Consider the following 20,092-nt stretch of genomic DNA (forward strand, 5'->3'; position numbering starts at 1 on the left):
CATCTGTAATGGGATCTGATGCCCTCTTCTGGTGTGCACTTTAAATAAATAAATAAATGTAAATCAATAGCTAAGTGCACACCCCTAATTCCAGCACTTGAAAGACAGACCCAGGAGGATCTCTGTAAGTCTGAAGCCTCTGAAGCATACACAGCAAGTTCCAGGCCCAATCTCAGAGCTACACAGTGAGATTCTGTCTCAGGAAAAACAACAACATAAATAAAATAAAATAAAAAACAAACGGAGAAGAATAGACAGAGCAGCATTAGGAGAATACAGTGCCCTCCCGAGACACCAGGGAGGACCGGAAAGAGGGGACTGGATAGAGATGGCAGTGGCGAAGCCACCTGGAACACAGTTGGGTGTGAGCACACACATACCGCAGAACCCAGCCATCCTACTCCTGGGCCCATTCCCAGACAAATGAAAACATATGTTCACACGAAAACCTATATGTTTTGCACTAGAAACTAGAAACAATCCAGCTGTCCTTCCGCAAGGGATCGGCTACATAAACTGTGCATGCCCATCCCTTGGAAGACAATTCCAAAATCAGGACGTGAGGCCGGCTTTTGATACCTGAGCCCAGTTAGAAGGCGGGCAAGGAAGACTGCTGACTCATGCGTTTTCTTTTACAGGTTGATTTGTATCTCAGTGTGGGAGGACAAGCCGGGGCCTGGGCCCATACGTGGAGGACTACCCGTGAGGGAGTGGACTTTCTCCTTCCACTTTATTTCAAGGCCGAGTCTCTCTTGTTTCTGCCCCAAGGCTATCCAGTACTGCAGGCTAGCTGGCCTGTGGACTTACTGCCGGTTGTATGAGTGTTGGGATTACAGATCCATCCTGATTCCTGTGACCAACGTCCTTCATCTTAATGTGTTTTTGTTTGTTTCTTTGCTTTGTCTCTTTTACTGTTTTGATCAGCGGGGGTTGGGGGATGTCCAATAGAGCTCTCCGTGGTCTGTCTTGCCTTTTTTCTATTTTATTTCATTTTATTTTGTGTTTTGTTTTGTTTTTCAAGACAACTGTGTAGCCTTGGCTGCCCTGGAACTTGCTCTGTAGACCAGGCTTGCTTTGAATGACAGAAATCCACCTGCCTCTGCCTCCCGAGGGCTGGGATTAAAGGCGTGTACCACCACTGCCCAGCCTATTAACTAATTAATTAATTAATGCATTTATTTATTTATTGGGTCTCATGAACCCGGCTAGCCTTGAACTTTGTAGCCAAAAATGACCTATAACTCTTAATCCTCCTGCCTCTAATTTCCAAGTGCTGAGATTACAGGTGTGCATGGCCATGCCCAGTTAATCTCTTTAATTTTTTTAAGATTTATTTATTTATTAGAGATGGGTGGTGTGCCATGGTGCTCTGGTGGAGGTCAAAAGATAACTCTAAGAGGTTGGTTCTCTTGTTCCACTGTGTGGGTCTTGAGACTCAACCTCAGACCGTCAGACGTGATGCCAAACCGTCACTGCTGAGCCACAGTACCAGCCCCGTATTCTTTTTTTAAAAAAATATTTATTTGTTTTTATTTTTACGTGTGTGGCTGTTTTGCTCATGTGTATATGTGTGCACCTCATGTGTGTCTGGAGAAGAAGGCATCAGACGCCCTGGAGCTGAAGTACAATCAGTTGGGAGCCACCGTGCGGGTAACGGAACCTGTGTTCTTTGTAAGAGCAGCCAGTGCTCTTAACTGCTGAGCTAGCTCCCTAAGCCCTTGTATTATTTCTCATAACTTCACGTTATATCTGCAATATGCTCAAAATAAGACAATTTAACTCGAGCCAGGCATGGTGGCACATGCCTTGAATCCAAGCACTTTGGAGGCAAAGGCAGGCAGAAGATCTCTGTGAGTTTCTGGCCAGGGCTGCTATAGAGTTTTAGGCCAATCAGAGCTATGTAAATAAAGGAAAAGAGTCATTTAATTTGAAAACGAAATGGTGAGTGTATGTGGTCACACACCAGAGGCCTACTGGATAGCCTAATGGGTCCAGTGCCACCATAACCTTTTGCTCCCGTGTCCCTCTAACACCTCAGGGACCTCAGCCAGCACCCCTTCCAATACTCAGCACAGACTAGATGCCTCATAAGAACACATTAACCCCAGGTTTTGCTCCAGTGTGCCCTCTGCCAGGTATACCTTCCCTCGGGGAGTCTGCCTCACTCTTGGACTGTGGGCCCTGGGTCTAATCCAGATTTGGCTCAGTCTACCCCTCCTGGAGTGTGGCCACCAGGAGGGCTGACATCTTACCTGTCGTCAGTGGACACTACTTCTGAGCCTGAGCGGTTTCACTGCGGATGAGCAGATGATGGGAGAGAAAAGGTGTATGTTATGTGTGAGAGTGGACACAGATTGGCACAATAGCGTTCTAGAACTTTCAAATCATCTCTATACATATACATGTTCATGCGCATGCACACATACATATACAATAGCCAGCAACCATCTGCACTGAGTCTTATGCTAGGAAGCCTGGACACTGGATGGGCTTCCTGTCTAGGAAGTCCTGGTCCTGGAGTGACCTCTTCACCTCTTACCACCACATCAGAAAAGGAGAGTGGGGGTCAGGTGAATAAAGCATAACTTTCTGAGACAAGAGGTTAAAGCTTTGGGTGTCAGACATGGATTGGTGTGGAGCATTGGGTATTCCCACAAAAGCAGTTCTTCAGCAGCAAAATGGGAATGTCACAGGGCCATGGCCCACCAGGAACTGAGCTGGGCCCCGGAGGGGTGGAGGGGGGGTGGGGAGACAGGATAGTGTTTCTCTTCTAATCAAGGGGATGCTGACGTGGCCCAGGTCGCTACAAGCTTTAAGAACCTAGCCGGGATATTTGCAAATGTCCCAGAGACTCAGGACAAGGCTGAGTTTGTCAGATTTTTTTTTTCTCACACCTGGATGCTTTCGGTGGGAATCTTAGGACCACCAAGGGATGTGTCCTGGGAGTTCTGGCCCATGGGTGACTCCAGGAGCCTCCTGCCGGGAGGATGGGACGAACAGCTTGCGCAATGCACGCAGTAGTATACAAGGAGGGGCCGCGCTGCCGTGATAATGGGCGTGTCTGCAACCCCTTGAGCGTCCCAATTCTGTTAGCTAGAGACAGAGCCTCTGCGGGCTGGGCGGGGTCTCGCAGGGGCGCGGGCTCCGCGGGCGTGGTCTCTGGTGGGCGTGGCCTCCGCAGTACCTCCCCCAGCCTGTCCTGGCTTTGCGCGGTGGAGGCGGCTGCGGCGGCTGCACGGGGACCGAGGTGAGCGGCGATCGGTTCTCGAGGCGAGGCGGGGCGGCAGGGAGGGTCCGGGGCTCGGGAGAGGGGGCTGCACACGCTTTCGCAGGAGGCGAAACCCGGGCGGCGCCGCGAGTGCATGTGTGCGTGTGCGCGTGAGTGCTGCCGAGCGTCCGGAGGTGGGGTAGGGGTGGGGGCGACCTCTAAGCAGGAACGACCCCTAGAGGAGTACAGCACCTCCGTCAGCCTCCGGGGATCTTCCTGGTTTGTCCCTCAAAGGCCCCTGCCCCGCCCCCTTCTCTTGGTGTCTGAGTTTCTCCCCATCTTTGTGGGTGGGTCCCGCTGGGGTCAGTCCAGCCCTCTGTCCAGCCGCCTAGCCATCCTATCACCCTCCCTCCGTCATGATCCTCCTCAATGCTTCCTCATTATCGAAGTCTGCCCCTCCCTCTCCATCATCCCCCCCTTAATAGAGCAAACAAAGATGGTCCAGAGAGGGGGCCCTTGTTCCCAAGCTGTTCCTGGCTCAGGCTGTGCCCCCACACCCTCTGGCCTCTGGCCTCTGGCCTGGGCCTCCAGTCACCTCCTGGCAAGGAGCTGGATGAGAGCAGCAGGCTGATCTCACACAGGCAGAGGCCCCAGGGTGGGAGCACTTAGGGATCCATCACTCTCCCTGGCCATTGACAGGTAGGGCCGGACACCTGGCAGATTAGTCTGGCCAGGGTCTGAACCAGTGACCAAATCACATGATTCCTACACGCCTTCCCATATGAACAGCAGAACCCAGTGCTTTCCAAGATCTCCCTTGCCAGAGCCAGGGTGAGAAGAAAGCACAGAGCTGCGGGAGGGTCCCTGGCCTTGCAGGCCCCAGAAGGCCAACTCCATCCTGTTCCCTGAGCCTCCATATCCCTGTCAGGCATGGGTGGTAGTGACACTGTGAGGGACTGTGGAGACTGTGACGTGACAAGCAGAGGGACTGAGGATACGCTTGGCTGAGGGAGTAGCTGCACCTGCCTCTGTGTCCAGATTCCAAATGCCTTGGGCCTATTGCCTGGACTGCATTCAGAGGGGTCTCATCTCCCTGTGACCCCTACCAGGGCTCACCCTGGAGAATCTCTCCTAGGAGAGGCTAGCAGCTCTCTTGTCAGATCTCTGGGCATCCCCAGTCCTCTTTGAGGATGTTTGATTCACAGATGCAGGCTCCTGGGCTGTCTTGGGATGCTTCTGGGGCCCTAGGATTCTGCACTTACCTCTGAGTCCCTCAGCCCTGTTCTGGTGCACGTTCAGGTGTGAGCCTCACCGAGAGAAGCGGGGCTAACAATGGCTCACCCTAAAGAAGGCTTGTGTCCCAAGGCTGTGTCCCTGAGCCAGCCATCGCTCTCCATGAACCTAAGTCCCCTTGCCAGAGGTTATGACCTCCTGAATAGTCCTCCTGCTGAGTCTAGTGTCCACAGCTCTTTGTTGAATTGTAGGTCACAGGTTGCTATGAAGCCAAGTCAGCAGGAGCCAACTCCAAGGCCCACTGCTGAGTGAGTGTATGGACCTTGGGGAATCACTGCTTCTCTGATCCTTGGAGCCTAAAAGCTAAAAGCTAGGAGTTGGTGTTTCTACCCACACTGGGTACCCCAGGAGGATCTACTGGTGTGCACAAAACGGGGCGGTAGCAGCCCCAGGGTGGGTGGCATTTGTTTTCGGGATAACTGTGTTAATGGAGGGTGATGGGGACAGTTGTACTTCCTCACCAGCAGGGAAAGTGTTTGTGCAGTCGCTGCTTGGCAAATGGCTTTTGTTTCTAATGGATGGCTTGAAAGGCCTGGGCTGCCTGGGCGGAAATGCCTGGGGAGGAAGAGCGGGCACTCCGTGTGATGCCAGCTTCTATGAGCAAGGAAGGGCCTGGAGGGGTGGCCGTAGAGCTGCCTAGAGAACTCCCCATCCTGTCAGGGAGTCAGACCCAGGCTCCCTCTAGATATCCACATTCAGTGCAGTCCTGTCTTCACAGAATACATGTGAGACCCCCATGGAAAGACAGGAAAGTGATCTGTTCTCAAAGGCCTTCCCCAAACCTGCAGATGACTGGAGGGACTGGGGATGGGACTGAGACCTCACAGAGAGAGCCAGTCACACACAAGTGGAAGGAGAGTTGGAGGTCCCCTGGGTTACACAGCAGGGCCTGCCGTGAAGCCCAGGAGGCCACAGGGACCAGTCATTCCCCATTGAGTGGCAGGAGATAGGAAGCAGAGGTTTGCCAAGAATGAGGTGGTGGCTCCTTAAAGACAATGTAACAATGTTCTTCTCTTTTAACCACATTCCTCTTTATGTATCAAAACTGGCTCTGGATGCAGGACTTTTCTTTCTAAAAGTCAGTGTCTCCGCTGGGGTCAGCTCAATTAGCAGAGTGCTTGCCTAGCATTCACAAGGTCCTGGGTTCGATCCTCAGCACCACATAAATTAGGCATGATGGTGCAAACCTGTAATCTCAGCACTGGGCATGGGAAGACAGAAAGATTGGGACTTCAAGGTCATCTTCAGCTCCGTAGTGAGTCTCAGACCAGCCCAAGCAAGATACTCCAACTTTGTCTCAAGAGAGGGAAGGGAGGGTGGAGAGACGTTTCATTTCCTTATCCAGGCTGGCCTTGAATTCCTGGGCTCAGCTTTGGAGTGCTAGGCTTTCCATGCTCACCACCACAGTCAGCACAGATAGGGAACCTTGGGGTCATGTTTTAGGAACTTCAGGGGCCCTAAACTCTGGAGATTTGTAGTCAGTGCTATTCACTGCCTTCAGTCCGTCAGCTCATGATGGCCCAGGAAGAGAAGCCTACAAGATGAGGGCACAAGAGGAAACCCAGAGCCACCTGCTTCCGGAAGCTGCCTGACCCCTGTGAGCTGTGGCTTTCTTCTCTGAGAGTGGGAATAGACAGTTTTGGACTAAGTAGAGGCTCTGGCCCGGCTGCCGGGGACTAATCTGTGCACCTTTGCTAGCCCAGCAGCCTTGGCAAATTTCCCAGCCTCTAGCTGCCTCCTGCTTTGTCTATCAGATGATGAAAATGGCCACCACATGCCTTATGTGTCACCCTGAGAATTAGAGAGTAGCCCCAGCCAGGAGGGTTCTCCACTGGTGAGGTAGAAGGACAGCTCTGGGAGTGGGATTGGGGTGACCCTGTTGTACTGAAACCATTTTACAGTACTATGGGCTTGGTGGGACTGTAGACTCTAGGGGAGCCATCCAGGCCCAAGCTGTAGTGTCATTGTGGGCCTTGATGTCAGCGCTGAGGTGACTGAAAGGATCCAGGTGAGGAAGGAACAGGTACCCACATAGTAGAGAACAAAGAACCTTTAGCCATCCTGTGCCATCTGTAACCACTCCAGAGGAGGTGTGTCTTACTGCCTTGAGCCTGCTGACCTCTCTGTATTGGCACATGTGGGGAGGGGACAGGGCAAGGCCCCTTATTGGAAGATGGTCCCTCAGGCATGCAGAGGTCGTGCTGCAAAGGTTGGCTCACCCTAAGTGAACAGGTACTCCTGTGTCTTGGTCATCTCCTCTATGTTGGGCCCCATGGGAGTTTCCCTGGCCTCTGTCTACTCTCCCAGCAGCCTAGGAGGTTGTTGTGGTCCTGCCTAGTTATCAGATAGGTAGACTGAGGCACAGGACCAGCAAGGAAAAGGGTCAGGGCCCAGACCTGGGTCTCTGTAGCCAGCCTCTCGACACTTGTCATATTGATGTGCTTGAAGATAAGGACAAGAAGCTTTACCCTTAGGGGCTACCATGTGGGCTCCCTAGATCGCAGCATCGGTTGCATGCATTTTTTTTCTAGAAGGCTCTCAGAGTTTGCTTGCTGGACTGATTGGAGGCCGTCATAAAATTTTAAAATCATTTTGTCCAGCAAAATGAATGGACCTGTACCCAGAGGACAGTCCAAGAGAAAGACACAAGAAAACACCCAGCCTGGGAGACAACCCCCTTAGCTCTAGATCCAAGTTCTAGACCTGGTTTCATCCTGGACACCCTCTTTGAGTTTGAGGAGTCCTTACTGTCTGTGCCTCAGTTTTCTCCATGTAAAACAAGCTTTCTACCCTGTGTGGCTGCAGAGAGTGTGAGGGGAGCAGCCTGCAGTACTGAGAGCCAGCATAACCAGTCTTAGCCTTAGGAACACTCTAGAAAGGCAAATCACAGGCACACAGACCTGCCTCCATGTTGTCCTGTGAAGTTGCACTATAGTGAACCCATTGTACAGATGAACATGGGGCAGTGAGGTCAGTATCTACATCGAAGGTCACACGCAGCCGTGAAATAGTCTGACTCAGATGAACAAGCTATCCACCACAGCTACCTCTTGGTAGAGAGACATGGTTTGATTATTCCAGTTGGGAGGGAGCTCACACCCCTAGGATTGTCAGTCTAGGACTTGGGTAGTGGTGACCATGGCCCTCGGTACGTAGTCTCAATGTACCAGGAGAAGATAGAGCATAGGCATGGTCCTGCTGCTGGGCGGGGCTGGGAGGCTCCCGTAGAGAGGGAGACTCTCCCACCTGCACCATTCACAGCTTTATCCATCCTGCCTCTCTTCAGCCAGGCTTGAGACAGAGAGAGATGCCAACAAGGAGGGTAAATAGGACGTGCTCAAGGACCCTCCAGTGGGCCAGTCCCTGGTAACCTGTAACAGGAGGCTATTTCTACATCACAAGGCCTGGAGGGAGACCCCAGCCTCACTTTGCCGACCCTCAGATCAATGCTGTTATTGTGAGAGTTTGGGTTTTGTTTTCAGAACCTTGTCTTACTCTGTGACCCAGGCTGGCCTGGAACTCGCTATATAACCCAAGCTCACCTCATGTCTCAGCAATCCTCCTGCCTCAGCCTCTCATGTGCTGGAATTATGGGTGAGCACCATATGCCCATCTTCTGGTTTCTTTTTCTTCCCTTCCTTCCTTCCTTCCTTCCTTCCTTTTTCTCCTTTGTCTGTCTGTCTGTCTGTCTGTCTGAGATCTTTCCAGATAAGGTTTCTCAGTGCAGCCCTGACTGACCTGGAAAACACACACACACACACACACACACACACTCTCTCTCTCTCTCTCTCTCTCTCTCTCTCTCTCTCTCTCTCTCTCTCTCTCTCTCTCTTTCTCTGTAGACCAGGCTGTCCTTCAACTCAGACATCTACCTGCCTGCCCCTGCCTCCCAAGTGTTGGGGACTAAAGGCATGGCCACCACTGCCTGGCATGGCCTTTTTTCTTCCCCAGTAGATCCTGGAGTGGGGTGGTGTCTACATTGCCCAGCCCACACAGGTCACCAGGCAACACCTGGGTGTGTGTCCTGCGTTTTCATGTGGTGTCTTCCCAGCTCCCTCTCTGTCTTTAGACAATGCCCAGCTCCCAGCTCCTACCCTACCTGAGTTCTTAGCCAGGCAACACCCTGCATGGAGCACATCCTGTACATCACACACCCCTTTGGAGGGTCCCCATGTTGCAGAAATGTGACAGTCCTGTGCATCTCAGGCTCTGCCAAGTGAGACCCAGAACACTGTATTTCAGAGGCCTTGGAAGGAGTGAGCCTTAGATGGGGCACCATGGAAGGTGTGTAAAGGCCTTCGTGGTGACTGCTGTCACTCCGAGTTATACTGACTATAGCCTTTCTAGCATGGCTGTCCCTGCAAGAAGGGGCTGGGTCTTACATTCTGTGCCCACCTGACCAGCCAGAGTGAGCCTCCCAGTGCACAAGGCCACACTGCATTCATTCAACCTCATCTTGTCTCCCATCACTGGGCAACCTTAACTCCATTGTAGAGCCAGGGTCCAAAATAGGCTTTCCCAGGATTACATGACAGGAAGGGACATCCAGGAAGGCTTCCTGAAGGAGGTGGCCAGCACTGAGCCAGCAGGATGGCAGGGCTGAGTCTGCCTGGCATTCTAGGTAGAGTGAAGGAGACTTCATGTGAGGGGCGTGGCCAAACCTAACATCCGCAGAGTGGAGTGGGGTATAGATGGTGTGGGGTTGAGTGCTGAGCTGCACCAAGATGTCCTGAAGTCATCTTGGGTCAGAAGTGAAAGGAGCTGTCCAGTTACACCTCCTGACACCGGCTATTCTCCCCACTTCAGGCCTAGACAGGAAGGGGTGTACTTTAGGATCCAAGGCTACGGGCAACCGCCTGGGACCTACTCCGTAAGCATGATAAAATATTTATCAGGAACCAGGCAGCTGGGCTTCCCTGCACAGGCTGCCACGGGCAGCTCCCACCAAAGCTGGCTGCAGCCTCGCCGAGTTCCGCTGAGTCACAGCCCGTGAGCCCTCTGCCCAGCCCGCCTGCTTGCTGTCCTGTGGCCACGTGGATTCCTCATAATATGTAAGCCATTGGGTAGCCTCAGGACCAGGGCACCCAGCACAGTGAACGCTGAGCCAACATCAGACCTCTCTGGACTGTGCAGGCCTCAGCCAAGGTCACAGGCAGACAGACCACGGGTACCCCTTCCCTCGCCCACCCTGCAGCCTCTGGCTCTCGAGCAAGGTAGGTTTTTGGCCTCTTTGGCATGGGGATGCTGAGTCTGTATGGAAGTAGGATGGGTCAGATCTCTCAGGAGCTGGCAGTTAGAGGAGATTTGCCATTTGTCTGACCCCGAGTCTGTCTCTGAGAAGTCTGATTCAGATAAGGACCAATTCCTAGGTCCAGCCTAACGTGCGTGACAGTACTGGGACTTTACGTTTGAATCAGCAACAACAAAAACAGCGGCAGATGGTACCTTCCTTCTGCTGCTCGGGGTGTGAGAGCGCCCAGGCTGCTGAGTCTTTTGCTCATCCATTCATAAAACAGTTTGCCTGCCCTGGCTGGCAATCTAGTTTGAGTCATGTGTGTGCACGCTGTGCTGTGTGACCTTGGGTAGGTTGCTCCACCTCTCTGATGCTCATACCTCCTTCATCTCCTTCATGTCCTCATACCCCTGAGGCCGGATGGGCCTCACTGGGCATTTGGAAAGGCTCCATTTTTCCAAAAAGGCCCTGGCACAGCCTGAAGGAGGCTTGCCAGGCGGTAGACCAGAGGCTTGAGGACAGAACTCGCTAGGCCAGATGGAAGTGTCTCTGAGGTTGTCAAGTTCCCTGGGGAAAATCTGTGGTCCCTGGAGCTGCTGCCACAACATCTGGGGATGGGACAGGGAGCTGTCCACCCTAGCCATTAGTGGGGACCCTGTGGGCTGCCAAACCAGGGTCACACCCCAGTTCTGGCCAGGCCATCGTGCCTCTGGCTGCCTTTGGTGTCTGCTAACCCCATTCCTGCCTGCTCAGCTGCCCCTCGTAGGCCTCTCCCCCTGCTACCGCAGCTTCTTGCTGCTCCTCCTCCAGAAGGGCGCTGTGTCTTCAAGCTCCTGTGGGAGATTGTCCTGCTCTGCCGAGCCTTCCTGGCTGTCTGTGCATGGACACACACACACACACACACACACACACACACACGCACACACACACACATGCACACTCACACACACTCCCAGTCATGTGTCCCATATCAGCCATGGAATCCTGCTCCTGGCCCTGAAAAGTGTTTGCTACAGCAGTTCCATGTCTGCTCAGGACACTGCTCAAGCTCCTGTGTCTAGAAGTTCGTCAGTGGTGCCCTAGAGTGTCTGTTAGGTGAAGACAGGGAGTGTGGATGACAGATGTCCAGTGAAGGCACCTTGGGGCAGAATGAACCCCCATCTGTCTGTCTGTGCAGGTCTCAGCAAATAACCTCTGTTTGCCTGGCTTTCAAAGGTGGTGGAAGATGAGATGGGGGTGGGGGTGGGGGTAAAGGCATCTGGGCCTGGGAGACAGGTGGGGCCCAGAGCAGGAAACACCTTGTCTCAAGTCCAGGGGGCAGGCCCAGTATTGTCGATTCTAAGGAGCAGGCAGGGAACAGGAAGGCTGGGGCTGTCACACTGCTAATAGTGACTGACACATATGCACAGCCAGGCATGGAAAAGGATGACACAGGAATGCCCTAGTAGGGATAAAGCTTTCTCTAGAGGTTCCTTCCTCTTTTTTCTTCTGCTTTTGAGAAGCATTCTAGGGTTCCTTCAGTGACTTTGTATGTATTGAAAGTCCAGTGACAAACCTCGAATTCTGTGGCCACAAGGTCATTCAGGGTCACAGCCTGATGAGACTCGGGCTGACCACAGTCTGATGGCAGAGGCCGGCAAGCCAGTCTGTTAGGCTAGTTTCACCAGACACAACCTGACAGGAGAAGCTGGGCAGTCTGAAGGAGGAAGCTAACCACCAGGCAATCTGATAAGGGAGGTTCGATGATAGTCTGATGGAGCCTAATGGCTTGCCAAGGTGTCCCTGCTGGTGGATTCCTAGAGCAACATCTGCAGAACTGGGCACTCCTCCCAGCATTCACATAAGGGACTTGTGCCTGTCACTTCTAGGTGTCTAGTCCTTGAGAGTTGCACAGCTGAGAGCCAGCTCCCCTCCATCAGACTCCCAGGAGCCTTGCACTTTGCAGAACACACAGGCAGTAGGTATGGGATGTTCTAGCAGTCTTTGCTCGGCTCTCGGAAGGTGAGGGCCTGCCTGATTTAGCCAGCCTGCTTCAGCAATAGAGCTTGTGGGGCAAACTCCAGGAACACTGGGCTGCTTGGGAGATCACGGAGCTGTGCAGTCAAACAAAATGGCTATAGCAGGCGATTAGCCAGAAGGTGGCAGCCTAGTGCAAGGTGTGTAATCGCCTGCCCTGCCCTCCCAGTCCCCCACTTCCCCAGACGGCAAACACTTACACTCTGATAAGTGGGTTAGGACAGAGGCTTCGAGGCAGCGAGATGTAGACCACTTTGCTGCAGCTACTGAGCAGCCCCATCTGGCCCAGGCGGGGCTTTGCTTTTGCTCACTTGGCAGCTCTGGGCCTCGGAATTACCAGGCCCTTGACCTTTGGAGGTCAGCATGTGCAGCACAGGAGACCCACTGAGTAGCACTGGTGCCTGGTTCCTCTCATGGGGGAGCGGCACTACTGGGTTCCCACAGCATCTGGGCAGTAGTGGCAGGTGTGCCCCAGTGAGTGTCCTTCATCAAGATGTACTCCAAGTGGGGGAAATAAGGCGTGTGCAGCACTGAACACCATAGGGGCACCAACTTCAGAGTGAGCATCCTAGAAACATCACCCCGAGAGTGAGCTCCGTGGGGCTTTACCCTCAGAGTGAACTCTATAGGACTCTGCCGTCAGAGTGAAAACCATGTGGGCTCCACCCTTTGAGTGAGCACCGTGGGGACTTTACCCTCGGAGTGGATACTTTAGGGGCTCCACCCTCAAGTACTAGGGGGTCTCCACCCTCAGAGGGAGGACTGTAAGGCTGAGCATAGAAACGTTTCCTGAAATATTTTCTCAGAAGAGCAGGAAAAGTGGTACTGGCCAAGATGACTGGGGACAAGGAGCAAAGCACATCCCGTGGAGGGAGGGCAGTGGAGGGGAGAGAAGGCCATGTGATCAGTGACCAAGAGGACAAAGAAGAGTCATGTGACAGTAGAGACCAGGGGAGATGGGGCAGGGCATGAGGAAGCCCAGCCCTGCAGGGAGCAAAGTGGACCCTGGCTGTTTATAAACCATTTCAGCATCCAGGAGCCCCAGCCCCAGGGCAGCCAGCCCAAGATCCTAACAAAGCCAAGGGGGAGGAGGAATGAGGAGGGCAGAATTAGGTCAAGGAGTTAGAGGGCTTCTGCCAGAAGGGAGGCTGACCTTTGGGCAAGATGGAAACAGAGGTGACAGAGGTGGGCAGGCTAGCTGCAATGATGGTGTCAAAAAAAAAAAAACAAAACTGCAATGCATTCCTTTGCGGTTCTCAAAAACCACGATACTCCATTCCATAAATGCCAGGAGGATAGGGCCAAGAAAGTGGTTCTGTGGGTAAAGGTGGTGGCCTGGGTTCGATTCCTGGAACCCACATGGTAGAGAGAACGGACTCCCACAAGCTGGCCTCTGACTTCTTTATGTGTGCCAAGGTGCATGGGTGTACACACACACACACACCAAGTAAATCAAGGTAATAAAAATGTTTAAGTTAGGAAGGGCTATGATGAGCTATGGACAAGGCTCACACACACTGACCCCAGGCTGGGTCCTTCTCTCCTCAGAATCCCAGGACTCTCCAAGGAGGCCCGGCTGGTCTGCGGAGAACGAAAAGTACAGCCTAGACAAGAGTAGAAGGAACTGGAAAAGGGCCCTTGGCTCAGCTTATCCACCCTGGGCGTGGAATCACAGGGTTAAAAATGTCAGGCCCTGTGGCCCATGAAAGGATACCACCTGAGGCAAGAGACACAACACACTAAGTTTGAAGCCTCCTAGCCTGGGCTACATAGTGAGTTCCAGCCTAGCCTGGGCTACACTGTGAGACCATGTTCCATTTTTAAAGGATTCTTGTTATATTTATTCATGTGTGCAAGAGCATGAATATGTTTGCAGATTCTTACAAAGGCCGGTAGAGTGGGTCAGATCCCCTAGAGTTATAGGCAGTTATGAGTTGTCTCCCACTCTCCATGTGGATGCTGGGGACTGAACTATCTTCTGCAAGAGCATTGAGAGTTCTTAACTACTGAGCCACCTCTCTATCTCCCCTGCAAAACGATTTAAACACACCTAATTAAGCAGTCCTGGCCAAGGTGTAGCCTGGGTGATCCCTATCTAGGTTCTGTTCTTCAGGGTGGTCCCAAGTTATTCCTGATATGGGGACTGATCTGATTCCCACGAAACAATCCCATAAGACACTCCCAGTCCAGCATGTAGCCTGGCCACTCTAGAAGAGACTATCCTTGTGGGGGGCGGAGTGTCCTGTCCCTTGAATCTCTGCAGTTCGCCATTGCTCGGGGCGTTTCATAAAGAGTTTTGTCTCTCAGGGTTGTTGGGATCCAAGGTGACTGCAGGCTTAGGACAGTGATTGGAGACCTTTGGGGCTTTCTCAGGTCTGGAACAGGACATTGTGAAAGTTGACAGCATCTGCCTTGGTTGTTCTTTGTGCCTTTAGTCTGGAAGCAAGATGCTAAGGGAACAGGTACGGCTTTTAGACAGACAACCCTTGAGTGACTGACATGTCTACCCACAGAAGTAAGCAGGTGACCCAAAGAGAAGGACACAGACAAAATGAACCGAGGCACGCTGTGCTTTCAGTCTGCCTTTGATGGCCTTGTTGGACCAGAGAGAGCCTGTGCGGTGTGCTTTCCACCAAGGACAATTCCCTGACATCAATAATGGTTACGCTCAAAACCAAACCAAACCAAAAACATAGCCATCGGGAGGTGGAGCCGAAGAGAGATCGCCAGGCTGCACCTTGACTAGGACCGCGTAATTATGCATGTGATTAAACTGTTTTGCAGGACAGAGATTGGAAAATGTTAGGTGGGAAGCAGGTCGAATTCTGAGGGCCCAGAAGGATGGAGACCAGGGCCTGGAAAGCTCAAGGGAGGAAGCAGGACTCAAAGAATGGAAGCTGGGCCCTGCCTGCCTGGGGTCCTGAATTCGAGGCTTTGGAATATAGAGTTTTCTCAGAAGGCATGGGGCCTGATCTGAGAATTAGGCAGGCAGAGCAGGGACCCATTTGGAGACCCCCTGGTCAAAGCTGATGGCGGGGAGGAATTGAGCCCACTGAAGTTGCTGGTCCCTATTAAAGCCCTGGGGTTTGGGGATCAATAGAGAACCACGACCCCTGGAGCCCTTCCCACATTGCCCAGCCAGGGCCCCTGGAGCCCCACCCACATTGCTCAGCTAGGGCTCCTGGAGTCCTACCCACATTGACCAGCCAGAACCCCTGAGCCCCGCCCACATTGCTCAGGCCGCAGTGGTAGGCCCAGCTTCCCTCAGACGGGTTCCAGTCCTGCTACCTGATATTAGAGAAGCAGGAGACCAAACAGGAAACAAGGACTCCAGAGCCAGTCCTGGCCCTGCCTCCCACCAGCCTGTGACTCTGTTGTGACCTTAGGATTTGGAACCTCAGCTGGGCCTCAGTGGCCTAGGCTGGGTATAGCAGGTACCTGATAAATGTTGCTGCTTTTCCTGACCTTGGTGCCTGGATCCACTGGGGATGTCACCCTCCAGGGAGTCTCTCCTTCATGGAGATTTTGAAGGAGCCAAGTTTGTGACTGCTGGGGTTTGTCCCCACTCCTCTCCACCAGGTGACATGACCCTTCTCCCAGCTCAGAGATATTTTACTAGAAGGGCTTTCCTCAGATAATTGGGTGCAGAAGGCCAGTCTTACTACCTGATCTTAGGGAAGCTTGGGGGAACACCACCCACAAAAGCAGCACCCTCCTCTGGGAGGCCCTGGCTGGCTCTTTGGGCTTCAAACAGGAAGTGAAGGATACAGGCCAAGGGTTGGTTCTTCCCGTTCCTATCGCCCACATTGGATCTGGATCCCTGACAGGGAATAGCTCTTCCCACCTAGCAGGGCTAGGTGCAAGGTTCAGAAACCAGGAGAGAAAATGAACTCTTCATTCAGGTCTCCTACCACGCCTGTGTACTCTGTCCGGGCTCCTCTTGGGTCGCACCAGCAGGAGCTGATTCCTAAGTCATTCATTCTTTCCAGGAATGCTTCTAAGGAAAAACTACTGGCTGGAAGTGCCCTGAGGAGAGTACAGAGCAGGCAGGCTAGCTGGCAACATGTAGGTCACTGCTGCTGGTGTGGGGGCCTTTATCCACAGGGTGGGGACAAGCGCCATTGGCACCCACATGAAACAGGAGCTGAGGTCGCAATGCCTTTGGCAGGGCCGGATTTCCTTGAGGGAATCAAAGTACCAACTCTGTCACTCCAAGATTCAGCTCCAAAGGGAACCTCACTGTCCCCAGGCACCGAGTGACAGCTCAGCACCAGAGTTCTAAAACTGTCCCCAAGAACCTTTGGAAACTGATATCCAAGGCCTTCACAGATGGGAGATTTTTGGAGGGAGAGTCTTTTGAGGGTCACATGGATGAGGTGAGGGTGTTGGAGACAAGGAATCTCTGCTGGTCGGAATCCCACAGCAGCCAGGAGCATAGGAGGGGAGAAGCATTTAACATGGGGACCGGGACTAGCCAGATGGGGTCAGGAAGACCCAAGAGAAGGTGACTCGAAGTGCGGAGGCAGATGGCGTCATGTGCTGCTTCTTACACTGATGGACACATGTCTTACCCTGAGTGCTGATTGATCAGCTGGCTTTGGAGTGCAGGGAGAAGAGCCCTCCAAGGTCCTAGTCTAGTCTTGCCCTAGGGTGATAGGCTCACCTGGCTTCTGCAGCCTGGCCTCAATGTCCCTCCCACTTTGCTAAAATAGGAGCAGTTGCCAAGCTCCTGGTGTGACCCCCCCATGACCTTGTGATTGTCCTGTTTCACCTCCTCTGCATACCAAGGAAGGGATGAAGCATGGCCCAGGAGCACGGGCCAGAGAGACAGAGCCAGGTACATGCCTTAGCTACCTACTGGCCCTTTCCTGAGTTTCTGGGACCCCAGGGTAAGGAACCTACACATCAGCTTGCCAGACCTTGCCAACGGGGAGCAAAATGGCCGCTTCTGGGGTGGATGGCCCTTGGGAGGAGAGCCTAGGGAGGGCGCATTGTGAGTGGTAGGTGACAGTCACTGAGCTGGAACTGCTTCTCTCCTGCTCACCAGGCCTGGCTCCAGCTTCAGCCCTGCCACTTACCCATCCTGATTTTGAGCACATGCCCCAGCCTCCCTGAACCCCTGTTTCTCTGTTGTGACATGAGACCTCCTCACCTCCAGGGAGCACCACAGCCTTGGGAGCACCACAGCCTTGGGAGCCCCACAGCCTTAGGAGCCCCAGATGGAGGAGTGTGTTTAAGTCCTGCCTTTCTGCCCTGTCTCTTGTTCTTCCCACCCGAGGCAAGGATCCCTTCTTCAATCGGGTCCTTCAAATAAGTTCTCTGTCCCCTTTGATTGACATGGGAAAAGAGAGGGTGAAACTACACTGTGATCGTGTCCTAGACTAGAAATCAGGGGTCAGGGTTGAGAGTACCATGACTTGAAAATGAACCATCTGGGCCCTCAGTACTTTCATACCCCATGAGTCAGAGAGGACTTTGGGGGAGTGCATGCCCCTGCAAGAGCTTCCGTTTCTATCTTCTTGACCCTCAAATCCTGAGATGCTACCCATCCTCCAGATGTGTTCACTAAGTCCCTTTGAGTCAGCTGACCTGGTAGCCAGGACCTCCATCCTGGCTGCTCACTTAGGGCAAACTCCAAGAAGGATGGGCCTGCTGCTCTTTGAGTCTCCCTTGGTGGCCAGCATCCTGTCTCACGTCCCTAACTGGTCAGGTGGAGGTTGGATGAAACCTGGTTCCTGTGGGAGGAGACTGTGGTTCTGAGGTAGGGACACTGGCAACTCGGGGGATGCACGAATGAGGCCACTTGACTCCCATGTCCTTAGCCAATAATCTTAGACACAGGTGATTCTCTTCAAGGCCACTCCGAAAACAACTGTTCAATCCTTGATCTAGGCTCCAAACCCAGAGGTCCCCATCAGTGCCCAGAGGACCCAGTGGGGCACGTGAAGCCCCCTGCACTTGCTTACAGGGCTCATAACTGTACCAAGAGATGTCTAGGAATTCTGCCAAGCAATGGCTGTTGTGTTTTGGTTTGGGGGAGTTTCTGACACTTCATGCACAGGAACACTTATAGGAGTTTGACTTAAACCCCCAACTCCTCAGTTGTCTTTGCTGAGGGGTTGTGACAGCCTGGTTTCCTCTGAGCCCAGAGAGCTCCGTCCTTTGCTGCCTACCCCAACACTCGCACCCAGCAGCACCCGCGCTGCCTACCACCAGCCCCAACACCCGTCGGCACTGCACCCCCGCGTCTCCGTTGCACTTCTGCATTGGGCTGTGGGTGTAACCAGTGTTCATCTGTGCTGGGGTGGGGACAGCTCCTTTCTTTACTCTCTGGAGAGGTCTTTTTTTTTTTTCTTTTCCTTTCTTCAAGGCACTGTCTCCGAAGAGTCTATAATTCACTATAGGGTCCAGGCTGTCTGCAAACTCAAGGCAATCCTCCTGTCTCAACCTTCCAACAACTAAGATTACAATAAGCACCCCTGCACTTGGCTTTAAGTCCCGCAGTCACACATCCCATTCTGCATATTATGTGTCCTGCTTCGAGCCCCCTGCAGCTCACTTCTTCCTTCCCACTCCTGCCCACTGTGCTCTCCCCTCACCTACCAGCCTTCTCCTTTCCTCTGGCTGCTCAGAGGCCACTCCTGCCAGTCAGGTAGCCAGGGGTCAGTTCTGCCCCTTGTCCTGCCCAACTGTGGTGGATATAAGGTCAGGCCTCTCTGAGGGGCCCAGGGTTTTTGCTGGAGTGACACCAGTGGCAGAGAAATGGCGGCCTCATGCCTATGCATCTTAGTTTTCACCAGTATGACCTTAAAACATGAGATAGACGTGTCTAGCCATTCCTATGCTTGCTACATACTAGCTACTATGTGCTAAGCCTAGGGAATGTAGGTATGAACAAGTTTCGGCTCCTGGCTCTGATAGAAAATGTCAAGAAACGCCATATTAAGTCTAAACAAGGGTAGGGGCAAATCAGAGATGAGGGAGATGACTCTTCAACTTTGATCTCCATGGCAGGGTGTTCTGGAGAGCGGGGAATGGGGGTTTTTGAAGGCATCTCGAGGATTGGGCTTGCTCTTTGCCACAGTGGGAACTCAGGAGGGCAGTGTGTATGCCCTGGGCCAGCTCCAGCTACTGTTTGTGAGGGTAACGGGTGTTACTCGGAGAGAGTGGTCAGAAAGGGTCTGCAGTCCAGGGTAGGGTGGTAGGGACTGAGAATGGGGGCAGGGAGGGTAGACTTGAGAGGAAGGTCTAGCACCTGTATCCGACCTCTTTTTTTTATTATTATTATTTAAATTTTTGATTACGTGTGTGAGTGTGTGTATCTGAGTGTGGGCTTGTGTCCTTGCGTGCAGTGCCCAAAAAGGCCAGAAGAGTGTGCTGGACTCCCAGAGCTGGAGTTACAGGTAGTTTGTGACAAGCCGGATGCTAGCGCTGAGGACCAAACTTGTATCCTCTGCGAGAGCAGTACAAAGCCATCTCTCCAGCCTGAGGGTTAGGGTTGCGATTTTGTGTCGCCAGCATTCATACCTATCCTGACGCCCATAGAGTTCACAGGCAGGGACTGGACATGCCTGACACTGGATGAAAAAACCCCAGGGCCTGGACTGTGTATCCTGGAGGGATAGGGAGAGGCCAAGGATTTGTGGCCTTCACTTTCCACACAGGAAACTGAAGCCTTTGAGAAGTGACTCACCCAAGGCTACAGATGCTCCAGGGGCTGGGGGCTAGTGCTATGGAGCAGTGACAGCCCCCCTCCCACACACACCAACCATGCTGACCGCTACTGCACACCAGCATAGGCTGGTGGGTCAGTAAATCACTGGATTTTCATCTAGGTTTTTTTTTTTTTTTTTACATTAAGATAGGAAATCCGTGTCCAGCTGTGACAGCGTCCTGTGTGTGTCAGTATGGCTGGAAAGTGTCCAAGCTGGCTTCCTCCTGCTCCCTTGAGCAGAGCTCCTAGCCAGTATGGGCAGCGTTCCATAGTTGGTTAAGCCCTGTACACCTATCTGGGTGAGCAGTCTCTATATCCCCACCTGAAGGCCTCATCCTCCCAGACCTGGGTTCCTTGGTGTGGCTCAGAAAGCTGGTGCCTGCCGTTGTCACTTGCACCCTTGCTTGGAGACTGGTGAACTCATCTGCTGTTGACCCCCAAGTCAGGTCCTCACTGGAGGCGTTGACTGAAGGAGGCAGGGGGAGCCCAGCCCTTCCCTGGTTGCCATTTCACAGTAGGTTGAGTGGCCTTTGGCTCTGTGAGAGTTCTTGTGAACAAGGAGTTGCCTGTTTAATCACTGCCTCCTAAGACAGGCATGCGGGGGTGTCCAGTACCCAGTGGCTGCTCA

At 53.0% G+C, this 20,092-nt stretch overlaps 1 protein-coding gene across 1 annotated transcript in view; it reads left to right on the forward strand.

Moving 5' to 3' along the window:
* The first annotated feature begins 3,203 nt into the window (after positions 1–3,203).
* The window catches only part of Prr5 (proline rich 5), a 38,481-nt gene continuing 21,592 nt past the window's right edge, over positions 3,204–20,092 (forward strand). Inside the window, 1 exon segment of the mRNA XM_032918921.1 lies at positions 3,204–3,247. The gene's annotated coding sequence lies outside the window, so the exon portion shown is untranslated.

This window comes from Rattus rattus, chromosome 1, assembly GCF_011064425.1.
Source record: "Rattus rattus isolate New Zealand chromosome 1, Rrattus_CSIRO_v1, whole genome shotgun sequence".
Classification (NCBI taxonomy): domain Eukaryota; kingdom Metazoa; phylum Chordata; class Mammalia; order Rodentia; family Muridae; genus Rattus; species Rattus rattus.